The sequence below is a fragment of the Phyllostomus hastatus genome, unplaced genomic scaffold (assembly GCF_019186645.2).
Source record: "Phyllostomus hastatus isolate PE091 unplaced genomic scaffold, TTU_PhHast_1.1 phas_scaffold_78, whole genome shotgun sequence".
NCBI classification, from domain to species: Eukaryota; Metazoa; Chordata; class Mammalia; order Chiroptera; family Phyllostomidae; genus Phyllostomus; species Phyllostomus hastatus.
In genome coordinates this window covers 70,950,607-70,962,019 of record NW_025334041.1, presented here as the reverse complement: position 1 = coordinate 70,962,019, position 11,413 = coordinate 70,950,607, and positions in this window count along the sequence as shown.

Below are 11,413 nucleotides of genomic sequence, written 5' to 3'. Positions count from 1 at the left end.
ACAAAGTTCAAGTTTCTAAGTGCTATTATTCCCTGGGTGTCAGTAAGGGCAGAGGCAAACATAATGGCCTTGGGTGTTAGCTCTTATTTGCACTTAGGTTAACACATTTACTTCCCCTTTTTTTTCTTTTTTAAAAATTCACTCTGTTGCTTTTACAGTCTATATTTTAAGCCTCTTCAAATCCTATTGGAGTAGAAAAGGACCTTTCTAGGAGACCTGACTCTGAGATTGCCCACAGTTTCCCAGTAGGAAGAGGCAGGAAGCCAGGGCACATGCTCTCTTCAGAACTGCAGTTGACGCAGGGGCCTGACCATGTCTTAGAGTCACTGGCAGCTGTTCTCTTGAGACTTCTCAAGAAAGGAAATCTTTAATCGAAGAGGAAAAAGCACTCATGGACAAGGACAACAGTGTGGTGATTGCAGGGGGGAGGGAGTACAAGGGGACTAAATGGTAATGGGGGAAAATACAATAAAAAAAGGAATAAAAAGGAAATCTGTCTTGCCCCCACCTATGGTCAAGCCCTGCAGCAGTAGATTTAAAATAACATCTCAAGGACCACACATCAGCATCACCACCACCCCTTTCCATCTGCACTGGGTGTGGCCACCCTCACTCCGCATCACGAAGGACTGTGCACCCAGTATCCATGGCTCTGCCGCCACAAGGTCCACAGAAAGTTCCAGACAGAGAGGGCATGTAGGGGGAGGATGCAGAGAGCACCCAGACAGCCAAGCTGTGATGCAGAGACTCGCTGGTTGGGGTGGTTTCAGGCCAGCGTCCCACAGCAAAAAAGAGCTGGATTTTGGTTTTGCCAGGCAAACTGGCCTGTTCCTCCACCAACACAAGGCGTGGGCAGTTGCCCCCCCTCACCACTCCAGACTTTACATGCCTCCTCCCCGACTGCTCTCCGCCTAGTCTCTTCCCTTTGGCTTTGAATTCACACGTTTGGGTGTGATGTGACTCAGGACCCAGACAGAGGGGGCAGAAGCACAGCTTTTGGAGCTTGAAATAGTCCTGGCATCTCCGGTTCCCCCCTGACCCAACTTCAGCACAGCCCAGTGTCCTTGAACACTTCTTCAGAATGACCTCTCTGGAAACCTAAACTGAGACCCTGTTTTCTCCAGGCTGAGCTTCTCAGCACATGCCAGGAAAGCAGGGATACAAGGCAACTTGCTAGAAATGCTAGAAACTCAGGAATTCTGTGTCATGAAGATCCTGTAGCAGAAACAAGGCGGGGTCGGCTCACTGCCACACACCCCAGGACATGTGGCTTTAGGCTGAGAGAGTGAGTGGGCAGCCGGATGTGAGTCATTCCCACAGCCGGCCCAAGGAGGAGGTGAAGGGCAACAGTTTCAGGCACGCCATCACTTTCCCTAGCTCTTCTTCTATTCATTAATTCATTCATTCGACAAATAGTCTGCTATGAATCTGACAGATCAACAAGATTGACCAACCCATGCCCTCACAAAACACAAACTCCCTACACCTGGAATTTCACACTGAAGCCCAGCCGTGAACATCACCACCAAGGAGGCAAAGTCAACCTTCTACTTCCGCCAGACCGCCCACTCCTGTATCCAGCCACACAGCTCTTCTTCCAGCCTTATTTATCATTCACTCTCCCAGCAAACATTTCCAGAGCACAAGAGCTTGTGCCAGGACATGCATCCCACAGCCCTCCCACGCTGCAGAACCTCTCGTTCTCCACAAGACACGCCCACCCCCAGCCAGCTGAGAGCTCCTCGCTACGCTCATCTGAACCCTCAGCTGGAGAACAAACGCTCTCTGAGGAGAGAACCCCACAGGGTTTGGTGGGCAAAGCTGGAGAAAAAGCTGCCTGTCTTGGGGGAGTAACCAGAGCCTGGGCCTGCTCCTCAGCTTTGCAGGCCCAGAAATTAAGGAATTCTGGGGCCCAACAAGGGGCTTTGGCTCTTGGGAACTGCCTCCTGGGTGACTGCAGTTCTGAACAGCATCCAATTTTTTCATTTTCAGTGAGGAAATCTGTTTCCAGTGATGGGGACTCTCTTGCCTCTACCTCTGGCCTTGCTGCTCAAAGCGTGGGCTGCTGGCCGGCCAGTGGGGGGAGTGTTTGCAGGATCTCAGGCCCCACCCAGACCTACTGAAGCAGAATCTGCACGTTAACCAGGTCCCTCTGTGGTTCACATGCACACTGTAGATCGGAAGCAACCACAGTTGTGCTTAACAACAAATATGTTCTGATAAATATGTTGTTAGGTGATTTTGTCGTTGTGTGCACATCACAGAGTGCTCTTACACAAACCTGGCTCCCACTACACACCTGGGCTGTGTGGTGGAAGCCTATTGCTCCTGGTCTACAGGCTTTCAGCAGGTTACTGTCCTGAATACTGTAGGTAACTGTAACGCAATGGTACTTGTGCATCTAAACAAAGAAAAAACACAGTAAAATATAATTTAACATAAAAGTCGGGACACTGGTAGAGGGCGAGTTCCATAAGTAGAGCACTGGAAGCTGCTCTGGGTGAGGTGGTGAACAGTGGCGAGGGGATGTGAAGGCCTAGCACGTGGCTGTGCACCGCTGGAGACCCTGCAGACACTGCACACTCAGGGCTAAACTGAGTGTGTGAACAATTTTTTCCTTCATAATAAATTAACCTAGGATACTGTCACTTTTTAACTTTATAAACTTTTAAATTTTGTCAACTTTTTGACTCTTTTGTCATAACATAGCTTAAAATGAAAACATATTGTATAGCTGTACAAAATATTTTCTTTATGTTCTTATATGCTTCTTCCTACTTATTTTTTTTTGTTTTTAAACTTCGTTGCAAAAAAGTAAGACAAGCGCATACACTAGTCTGGGCCCACACAGGCTCAGGACCCTCAGTCCACTGTCTTCCGCCCCCACGGCTGTCCCTCTGGACGAGCCTCGGGGCAAGAACACGCGTGCAGCTATCATCCCCACTGACGGCAGCGCCTTCCTCGGGAACACCTCCTGAAGGACCTGTCTGAGGCTCTTCTTGAGGAGGTGTCTCAGAAATATGACCATGGTGGTTGGCTTGGTTTGTTCCTTGCTCCACCATAGATCTGCTTATCAACAGATAATACACCATGAATATTCCCTCTACGAATAAAAATCTTTTGGTTTTAGGGTACATATTTTCAAACTTTTCAAGGAGCTTGTTAGGTCTGCAAAAGCTTCTGCTTTATAAACCTTCACTGTGAATTTTCTTCAGGGTTTCCTTTTCTCTTGTCTCTTCCTCAGCTACGCATTCCTGTATGCAGGCATAACACAGCATACTGTTTTACAGCACATTTTTTAAAAAGATTTTATTTATTTATTTTTAGATAGGGAAGGGAGAGAGAAAGAGAGAGAGAGAGAAACATCAATGTGCGGTTGCTGGGGGCTATGGCCTGCAACCTAGGCATGTGCCCTGACTGGGAATCGAACCTGCAATGCCTGGTTCTCAGTCCGCGCTCAACCCACTGAGCTACGCCAGCCAGGGCTACAGCACATTTTTAATAAGTAGAAAGTGTGCATGTTTAAATGATTAAGTTATAGTATAGTAAATACACTAACCAGTAAATAGGCGTTTGTTATCATTACCAAGGATTACGCACGGAATTGTATGTGCTCTACTTTTATACGACTGTCACACAGTATTGTTCACACGAGGGTCCCCACAAACACGTGAGAAGTGAGTGGCACTCTGACCTGGCCATGGTTGCGACGTCACTAGGCAATAGGGACTTCTCAGCTCCCTCATAATCTTATGAGATGACCATCATATATGCAGTAAGTCATTGGCCAAAATGTCATTATAGATGCAAGACTGTACAAGAATAAAGATTCTTGTTACCTGGTAAACTCAGAAACTACATTAACACATTCTTTTGCAGACAGATGATGAGTAACTGCCACTTCTGTGTGAAGTCCTGTCTTCTGAAGCAAGCACATCTGCCGTTTTAGCTAAGCAGTGGTTCAGCACATGGCCTTGGGGTCACACTAGCTGAAGTTAGATTCCTGGCTCTACCCTAACCTGCTACGAACTTGGGAAAATTACTAAAGCTCTCTCTGCCTCACATTTCCCCTCTGTGGAGTGGAGATAATAGGCTTGTTGCAAGGATTAAGTAAGTAAAGTGCTTAGTACCGTACCTGGCGTTTAACAAGCAATCAATACTTTTGGACACTCATTGGATTTGGGTGTCCCCAGGTTTTCTATCAACTACATTTACTACCTTTTAGCATGAAATGCTTCTGTAATTGGTAGTCTGATCTACTACATACAGATTCTTCCCAGTTTTATTTTCCGAACATGACTTTATTCACAGGAGCAACTTACTATTACCCCGAAACACGTAATTTATTCCATACTCACTCTCTTCAGGGAATCAAGCTTTTTAACTGTGACCTTGGATAATTCCTCAGATAATGATTTATAAAAACCTCAAGTTTGGGTGTAGGGCTCTTACCCTCCTGGTTCCGGGTACCTTCAAAGCATTGTTCTATTTCACCTTCACATCTGTGTGATGCAGGCAAAAGCAGAGTTACTGCCCCGCTCACAGGGGAGTGAACGCCGAGAGCCCGTGGCCACGCGGTAAGGAGGAGTGGGCCTGGGGTCCTGGCACAGTGGGGCTGGCAGGGGTTCAGTGAAACCCCAAGCCCTGTGTTCTTCCCCCTGCCCTGTGTTGCCTCCAGATTTAAACTACAGGAGTGACTCAGGGTGGAGCTTTCAGGCAAGAGTACTTTGTTTTCTAGGATGATGTCATTGAGAATATTCTGTTCCATTATCCCCATAAGAATGTATATTTATCCACTTGAGTTCTCCTATTTAGATCACGAAATGCGGTCACTGAAACTACCAGGCTGACTGACATGCGCCTGCGCTAAAAACTACACCGCACAGAAGTGCCCCTCCTTAGAAAGCTGACGCTCCAGGCTAACCCCAAACAACTACTATCAACAGTTCTAGTGAGCTCTCAAGTTGTAGACAGTAACTATGTGCAGATTTTTATGTGTCAATCATACCTCAAAAAAGTGGTTTCTAAAAAATTGTGTTGCACACAGACAAACACATAAGGTATTTATATTTTTCTGTACTATAATAAATACCATTTTTTTCATCAAATTAAATCATGCCGTACACGGGTATGCAACTTGCTCTTCTCACTTGACCTGGTCTCAGAAACACTGCATATAGGGCCCTTGATTCTTGTCTCTTAACATCTGCACAAAAGTCCATAATAAACTGTGTGTGTGTCCTGGTGTGAGGGTCCTGGGCTGGCTCCTGGGCTCCAGAAATGGTGTCATCCTGCATGGTATTGCCACACTGTGCCAGTTTAGACACCCAGCCAGTCTGTAAGCGAAAACACCAGTTTCAAGCCTGGGGATGTTCAGATCCTCAGGTCACACCTGCTTGGGACCTCATGGCCCACCCACAGCTCCTTTGTCAGCACCAGACTCCCTCTGAGCACCTCTCCACTCTTGCTCAGAGGGAAAGGCTTTTTCCTTCTCTTCCCCCTTATTTTCATCTTTCCTGCTCTAACCTGTTCTCTCCCTCTATACTGTCCCTCCCAATTCCATGAAGCCCTCTTTCCTTATTCCATCCATCCTCTTCCGGCTTTCAAACCTCAGAACAGTTTTCGGTCCACTGCCAGCAGCCCCTCCCCCCACTCCAGGTGTGTGTTTGCTCTCAGTCATGTCCTGGCTGCTGATGTCCCTCCCTGCACAGGCCTGGTGGCATGGTTGTTGCTATGGGACCATCGTGAGTAACCAGACCCTGAAGATACAGACTTTGCTGCTCACAACTTTGAATCTGTAGTTACTCAGTATCTCAGCAAAGGCTGGCTGAGCGCTCGCTGCCGAGAACTCTGATGACTAACCCAGTCCTCTCCCTCCCTTCCTCGGGGTTAACCACTTCCACTTCTCATCTGTCTGCTTGCTCTGGGGCACCTGAAACAGGGGCCATCAGAGGGTGTCACTAATGTTTACAACCCTCTGGGCGATTTCTGGCCACCAGTTCTGAGAGGAAGAACAGACAGGGGAGAGAGAGGACTCCATGGCAACGGGGAAAGGAATAATCGCTGGTGCTCTGGGTCCCAGAAGGTGCCCAGCCTGGCCAACAGCCCGACTTCCCTCTGTGGCCCAATTGCAAGAATGAGGACCACAGACAGTGGCTGGTCCCACCCCGACATGCGATTGAGGAGCGAGAGGGCGTTCCTGCTGTGAAACCCAAGATCAGCATCTCCATCTACCCTTCCACCACAACTGGCCCTTTCTCTTCATTTTCTCCTGTCTGCTTAGCAGAGTCAGTACTTCTCCCACAGTTGTGTTCTTCCCTTCTGCCTTCAAACATCTATGAGCTTCCTTTTGTTGAGCCACCATCAGGTCTACCTACCCATACTCCTTCAGATAATGGTCTGTATTCATTACCTTCCTTCTTCTCTACTTTCTCTCCTTGACTCTGGAATACCTTGCCTCCTGTCCACACCTGATGAAAGCCCTGCCACTGGCCTTTGCTCTGCTCTGGTCTTCCCACAGCCTCTGCCGTAGAAAATGCTGGTAGACCTCTTTCTTAAGGTTGTTTTTCTCCTGGCTCCTGTCCACCCCCACTCAGTCTTCTTCCCCGGCTCCTCCTCCCATCCCACTGCAGTGTCTCTCTCTCCATATCTCCCTTGGAGTCCCACCTAGTCCACTGCTGCTCTAGATCACCACGTCCACCTCCTGGCCCACAGTTACAAATTCCAACAAATGTAACACATTTAAAGCAAAGATTCTCAGCTCATGCAGCCTCCCCACACAGCCTTCTCAGGACTTCCCTGTGTCTGTAGGATGCTCTGAGGCTTCAAGACTCACTTCCTCTGAATCCTTCTACTTGCACACTGCATGAGTCTTGCAGCCTTCAAAATTTCTCCCTAACTGGTGCCTCTTTTCAGCTCCCAGCCCCGCTCCTCACCTTTCCTGGTTTTGTGCCTTCACCCCCACTCCCCCCAGCACACACCGCAGCAGTCCCCCTGTGTGTGGAATGCAGCCCAGCTCTGGAGACCTTCCCCATTAGGAACCCTCCCCCAGCTCCTCCTGACCTTCCCCTCCCAGCAAGGCCAATTCTGCACCTCCCTCCACACACCCTCTTATCATGGCCACAGCGGGGAGAAGATGTCTCGTCTGAACTCCGCTCCAGAACACGGGGTCTGCCCTACAATTGGGTCTGGCTGCTCAGCCCTCTTGGCTTGTTCTGCTTTCCCAACCATGTCAGAAGGTCCTGGAGCATCTCTGAATCTCTCCATGCCCTGCTAGGACGGGGATGTAAACTCATAGGCTCCAGGGTGAGATGGAAGGCAAGTACACAAGGCAGGAAGGGAGAGAGGGAGGCAAATAACATCGTGGAGCCGGGGGTTAGGTGGAGGTGTGTAGAGCATACAAAGCCCACCCAGGGCACACAGGGTAAACAGGCTGAAAGCCTCACTGGGGGCGTGCGCTGGCTGCTGTTCTATGTCCTCCTTTAGGGCTGATTCCTCAGAGGCAGCAGTGGGTCCCTCAGCGTCCAGCAGGGTGTGTGGGGGCAGGGTGACCTGATTTCCTTAGCCCGAATTAGAGGGAGCAATGCCTCAGCAGGCCCCGAGGTGTCACCTCCTCTTCTCACCCAGCAGCTGTGCTGCGCCTGGTGCCAGGTGCTCCCAACTGGCTCTAGCTTCCTGTGAGGTCTAACCAGCAACAGCTTTTCTCACTCACATTCCAAAGGAAAAGTGGGTTCATGACACCCTCAAAGCCCCTCCCGCTGATGACTCTAGCAAAGCCGGCCCAACCAAGCCAACCCCTGGACAGCCTGCTAGCCACATCTCTCATCTGAAGCATTTGCTGAGCCTCTGGACACACTGACTCAGGTGATAGAAAGACACGGGCTGCTGTGGAGAGGTAGGGACAGAGGACATGGAGGAGAAAGGCAAAGACCAAGAGAAGGATGCAGTAGGGGAACCCAGTCCAGGTCCTCTGGTGGCCCCTCATCTCACAGCTCCAAACTTCTAAGTCCAGCACTCAACCCCTGACCACTCAGCTATTACCCAGGCTCCAGCCTCACCCCACCTGCAACCAGCCTCACAGGGGGCCACATTCATCTGTTAAACCATGTCTTTCACGAATTCTTTCCCCTCTACTTTCCCCTCTACTTTCCCCTCTTGAGCTCTGTCTGGTTGTCTGGCTGGGGCTTTTCACCAAGGGCCTCCTCTGTCCACCAGCTTTATTTTCCACTGATTCCCAACAGGAAAAATTTACTCTGCCCCATCTGGCTTGTCAGCACCACCTCCCCTCTGTGCACAGAGGCCAGTGGGTTCCAGTGGTCACCTCAGAAAGTTACCACTTCCCCAGGAATGTTAGCCACTCCTGTGCATGTCTCCTCCTTTCCCTCTTGAAGCCTGGGAACTATACATTTATCCTAATTCCACAGATGATAAGAAACCAGGGGATCAGGAGCAACCAGTCACTGCCCAAGACCACAGGGCTTGTGGGTGGTGGAGCCAGTGTTAGCTCAGGCCCTTTGTACCGCCCAGGCCAGGCCTTCGCTCTGTCCTTACTTAAATGACAAAGGAAGTTCCTGGGAACAAGGACAGTATTCTCTCTGGTGTGACGGAGAGTGCATGTGGTGGGTCACAGCCAGGGCATGTAACGGAGCACAGAGCTAGGTAAGTGGTTCCAAGGACATTTACTAGTTTTTGTTTATTTTTAATCTCTAGAGTTGCTCAAATTCACTTTAAAAATTAAATTCCCTCTCCTCCTGGAAGGCATTCAATAAGGTTGAAAGGACAAAGACACAAAATGAGCAGGGTCCAGACACAGGCAGGAACCAGATGGAACATTCTGGAATGTTCTGACCCTGTTCCTTTCTGAGGTGGTGGACCTGCTATCGAATGCAGCTGCGGATGGTTGTTGTTTCCTTCTTTATGAAAGATGTGTGGCCACCACCATCACAGGACAAAGTGAACCACAACTTATGTCCCCATGGCAATGCTGTGACTCACATGTTCTCATCTGTGTCGTTTCTGACAGTTACTAAGTTTTCCAAATGGAATACTGGTCTGCCGGATCGGGCAGTGGGGGTGAGGGTGGGGTGGGGCGCAAACAGGGAGTGACCTCTTCCTGCCTGTAAGTCCCTGCTGAGAAAGTAGAGATGGAAGAGAAAAGCAAAGCAACTAAAGGAGCCATTTCATTTTATTTCCCTTTTATGCAAAACAGCTTTTACCTGTGGATCCAGAATACAGTGTCTGCCTTTCCTAGTAGTGTTGGAGTAATTGGGACAGACTGACAAATGTCAAGTATACGTGTACAGCTGCAAGGGGCCAGTGTTAGGGGCTGGGGATTCACCAAGTGCACCCAGCCACAAGTGGACCCCTGCTTCCCACACAGTCACCCCCACTTTGAGCTCCACATGTCACAGCTGCCCTTGGTGTTGACTGCCTGCAAAGGCTGGTCTTCTCCTTGGCTCCTGCACACCAGGCCCCTCTCCACACCTCTGCTTCCAGCGGTTCTGCTGCCTGAAATTCCTTCGCCCTTTTCCACACCTGCAGGGATCCTCCCTGCGAGGTCTGGTTCAGAGGCCTGTCCTCTAGGAAGCCAGCCCACAGGAGTGCTCAGAATTCTGAAAGGTCTTGTGGGCTTTCAAGCTTTCGGAGTGATAAGGGGTTTATTCTTTTCCTTTATTTCAGCTTCCCAGTAGCCTTTGTTTATCACCGAGACCAAAGATTCCTGGAATCCAGGGACAGTAAGTCACACTTCTGTGCCTGACACAGAGCTGAAGAAATGACAGGAGCTCGGTACTGAGATCCAATACAAGTCGGGTATGAAGTTTGAGTTCAAGTCCTTGCACCTTCCTTAGTCCCGCTGAGGCCCGCCATCCTCTCATAAACAGGGCAGGAAATGCCACCTACCACTCAGATGTCACAGAGGCCACGTGAAACCACGAGCAAACGTCTAACCCGTAGTAAGGGGCTAATATTTTCACTATCAATTAGTATGGTGGATGTCAAAGTGCTTTCTTTCCTATTCACTTATTTCTGTGTATATTCACTTTTAGGGTTTTTCCTATCTTTGTGAGTTTTATTTATTTTGACACATAAACATTAAAATGGTTCTAAAACTCAAGTCAGGACAAGATGATATTTGAGGAGACGTCCTCTGGGTCCCTCTCCTCATCCTGTTCCCAGCACGCCCTGCAGGTGACTGATCTCATTCATCTCTTTCTTTGTTTCTCTTTGTTCTTCTTTTTCTTGTCAAAGTAAGAAACGTCCAAACCTGTAAGAATTTTTATGACTTTATCTGAGTCAAACTGACGATAACTGCCGGGAAGCAAAATCTCAATAGATTGAGAAAATGCTCCAGAGAATGGCAGTTTTGCACCTTATTTTGTATTGAATACACTATGATCAAAAGAGGAGGCAAAGGAGGTTCTGTGAATCCCCTGGGGATAGACCAGGGAGGCAGGGAAAACCAAAGGGAGGGCTGAGTTTCCGGGGGTGGATAAAAGGTAAAATGATGGACAAAGACTTCTTTAAAGTGGGTGGAACCAGATAGTTAACAGTCACCCATAACACGATGATAACACTAACAATGAGGGGATTTGTGGTCTCTGCACTGAGGAGGTGTTTGTGCTTTGAGGGGTCCAGAAAAAAGGAAATTACTTTGATATTCCAAAGTTGTTGTTATCATAGGTGCAAAAAAAAAAAAAAAAGCAGACAATAGACAGGCTCAGTTATGGTAAAGATCGACCTTTGTTAGAAAAAATACCTGCCTAGGATTTCAGACCATCCTACGTAGTTCCTGAGTTTGTCTCTGAGTGTGTAAGGCCAAGCATGCAGGCCTCCCGAGCTTGTCAGGGTTAGTGTGTGGTCCCTTTTCATCCACACCGTTTCTTTTTCCCTGAATAAAGAGGTAAATGTCCTTATTTCTTCCTCTCAAATGATGTTCTTGAGACCAGGTTTTCAGAACCCTTGGAGCATGCTGTCCGGGGAGGTGTTGTGAGCAGAGGCTCCATGACGACGGGGTTAGTCGCGGTGAGAGTGCGCTGATGTTGCACGTGGCTGGCTCCATCAGAAACACTTGCTCCAGGTCCCAGAGGTGTTCCCATGACCGGTAATGGGGCCACAGCCCAGTTCCTGCTACTCGGGAGGCTGAGACTAAAGCTTGTGGCACCCCCCTGCCTATGGCTGTCTGCTCCTCCTGCTGAGAGGACAGTGCCAGGTTACCTGAGTGTAAAGGGAATTAAAAACAAATGCTGTGTCCTGCAGGTCACATGTGATGAGAAAACAGCACTTCATGCTTCTAATCTTTATTTCTTGGTGAGATCTGACAAACTGAGGTTAAAAGGCTCCTGGATACTTTTCAGTTGGACCTCATTCTGAGGAGGAAAAAAACCCGAGTAAATAAATGTTCCCGGCCACAGGG